The following is a 2,903-nucleotide window of genomic DNA, read 5'->3' on the forward strand; positions in this document are numbered from 1 at the left end:
CAGCAACCGATTTCCAGTGCACAATGGATGAAGGGGCTGCTGCTCTCTGGATGAGCGCGCAAAAACCAAAATTGAATAATCATGATGAGGGGATTGACAGATTGTCAGAGGGGGCCGTCATCGTGATGATGGCGGCGGCCCAGCAAACAAACACGGAACCAAGGCAAAAAAACCAAACCAAACCAAAATGCAAGAGGTGTCAGACAAACAAAGTGAGTGAGTGAGAGAGAGAGAGAAAGGAGAACGATGGTGGCGTTCTTCCTAACCTAAGGCCAAAGAAAGCAAAACCCATAAACAAAACTACCTGGTTGATCCTGCCAGTAGTCATATGCTTGTCTCAAAGATTAAGCCATGCATGTCTAAGTACAAGCCCAATTAAGGTGAAACCGCGAATGGCTCATTAAATCAGCTATGATTCATTGGATCTGTAGCCCACACTTACTTGGATAACTGTGGTAATTCTAGAGCTAATACATGCATCACGTCTCTGACCGCAAGGGAAGAGCGCTTTTATTAGTTCAAAACCGGTCGGGCCTCGGTCCGCCAACCCCACCGTGTTGAATCTGAATAACTTGTGGCTGAGCGCACGGCCTCCAGTGCCGGCGCCGCCTCTTTCAAGTGTCTGCCTTATCAGCTTTCGATTGTAGGCTATGCGCCTACAATGGCTATAACGGGTAACGGGGAATCAGGGTTCGATTCCGGAGAGGGAGCCTGAGAAACGGCTACCACATCTAAGGAAGGCAGCAGGCACGCAAATTACCCACTCCCGGCACGGGGAGGTAGTGACGAAAAATAACGATGCGAGACTCATCCGAGGCCTCGCAATCGGAATGAGTACACTTTAAATCCTTTAACGAGGACCCATTGGAGGGCAAGTCTGGTGCCAGCAGCCGCGGTAATTCCAGCTCCAATAGCGTATATTAAAGTTGTTGCGGTTAAAAAGCTCGTAGTTGGATTTCAGTTCTGGACTGACGGTTCACCGCCCGGTGCACACTGTCACGCTCCGAACAGCCGTAACACAGCCCGCTGGCTCGCACGGGGTGCTCTTCACCGGGTGTCCCGCGTGGCCGGCAGAGTTTACTTTGAAAAAATTAGAGTGCTCAAAGCAGGCTACACTGATGGCCTGAATGCCTATGCATGGAATAATGGAATAGGACCTCGGTTCTATTTTGTCGGTTTTCTGAACCCGAGGTAATGACTAATAGGAACAGGCGGGGGCATTCGTATTGCGACGCTAGAGGTGAAATTCTTGGACCGTCGCAAGACGAACTACTGCGAAAGCATTTGCCAAGGATGTTTTCATTAATCAAGAACGAAAGTTAGAGGTTCGAAGGCGATCAGATACCGCCCTAGTTCTAACCATAAACGATGCTGACCAGCGATCCGCCGGTGTTATTCCCATGACCCGGCGGGCAGCTTCCGGGAAACCAAAGTCTTTGGGTTCCGGGGGAAGTATGGTTGCAAAGCTGAAACTTAAAGGAATTGACGGAAGGGCACCACCAGGAGTGGAGCCTGCGGCTTAATTTGACTCAACACGGGGAACCTCACCAGGCCCAGACACCGGAAGGATTGACAGATTGAGAGCTCTTTCTCGATTCGGTGGGTGGTGGTGCATGGCCGTTCTTAGTTGGTGGAGCGATTTGTCTGGTTAATTCCGATAACGAACGAGACTCTGGCCTACTAACTAGTCGACGGATCTCCAGCAATTGGTGTCCAGTTCGCAGCTTCTTCTTAGAGGGATAAGCGGCAATTCTAGCCGCACGAGATTGAGCAATAACAGGTCTGTGATGCCCTTAGATGTTCTGGGCCGCACGCGCGCTACACTGAAGGGATCAACGTGTCCTCCCCCTCCGAGAGGAGCGGGTAACCCGTTGAAATCCTTTCATGATAGGGATTGGGGTTTGCAATTGTCTCCCATGAACGAGGAATTCCCAGTAAGCGCAAGTCATGAGCTTGCGTTGATTACGTCCCTGCCCTTTGTACACACCGCCCGTCGCTACTACCGATTGAATGATTTAGTGAGGCCTTCGGACTGGCGCTCTTGGATGCCGGGCCTGCGTCGCGGTCAGTTCTGCTGCCGCCGCTGGGCTCTTTCGGCGCCTCGAGCTGACGGAAAGATGTCCAAACTTGATCATTTAGAGGAAGTAAAAGTCGTAACAAGGTTTCCGTAGGTGAACCTGCGGAAGGATCATTAACGTGTTGTTGGTTTTGAAGGCGAACCACACACTCAAAATAGAGCTAATACAAATAATGGGTGGTCGCGGTTCGCTCAAGCAGCGAGCCGTTGACCTGTTGGCGGGGCAAAAGGTGGTGCCCTGCCCGCCCAAAAAAAAAAAAAAAAAAAAAAGGAAAGAGAGAGGGAAACCTTTCTTTTTCCGCTTCTTCTCCCCGCGCTCCGTGCCGGAGCGTGGGGTAGACCAACTGTTCTTACTTACACACCACGCCCACGGGAAACCACGGCGTTTGGTGCCTCCGTCGTCGCCGTAGTAGTGGCTAGGTGAGCCCGCTGGTTAATTCCGATAACGGCGACGATGACGGTCGGAGGAGAAGTTGGTGGTGGGTCCCGCCGCGAGGCCCACTCCTCTTCTACTAACCCCGATCGCCTCCCGTGCTGCGGGAGGGAAGGCACCACTCGTCCCCGGCGTTTGGTGCCTCCATCGTCGCCGTAGTAGTGGCTAGGTGAGCCCGCTGGTTAATTCCGATAACGGCGACGATGACGGTCGGAGGAGAAGTTGGTGGTGGGTCCCGCCGCGAGGCCCACTCCTCTTCTACTAACCCCGATCGCCTCCCGTGCTGCGGGAGGGAAGGCACCACTCGTCCCAACCGGCGTTTGGTGCCCCCATCGTCGCCGTAGTAGTGGCTAGGTGAGCCCGCTGGTTAATTCCGATAACGGCGACGATGAC

The 2,903-nt window shown here is 53.0% G+C and overlaps 1 non-coding gene across 1 annotated transcript; it reads left to right on the top strand.

Moving 5' to 3' along the window:
- Positions 1 to 301: 301 nt before the first annotated feature.
- LOC135107149 (small subunit ribosomal RNA) lies at positions 302 to 2,194 on the top strand. Its single transcript, XR_010271637.1, has one exon. It is a non-coding gene; the product is annotated as a small subunit ribosomal RNA (ribosomal RNA).
- Positions 2,195 to 2,903: the final 709 nt, after the last annotated feature.

The sequence above is a fragment of the Scylla paramamosain genome, chromosome 14, assembly GCF_035594125.1.
Source record: "Scylla paramamosain isolate STU-SP2022 chromosome 14, ASM3559412v1, whole genome shotgun sequence".
Lineage (NCBI taxonomy): Eukaryota > Metazoa > Arthropoda > Malacostraca > Decapoda > Portunidae > Scylla > Scylla paramamosain.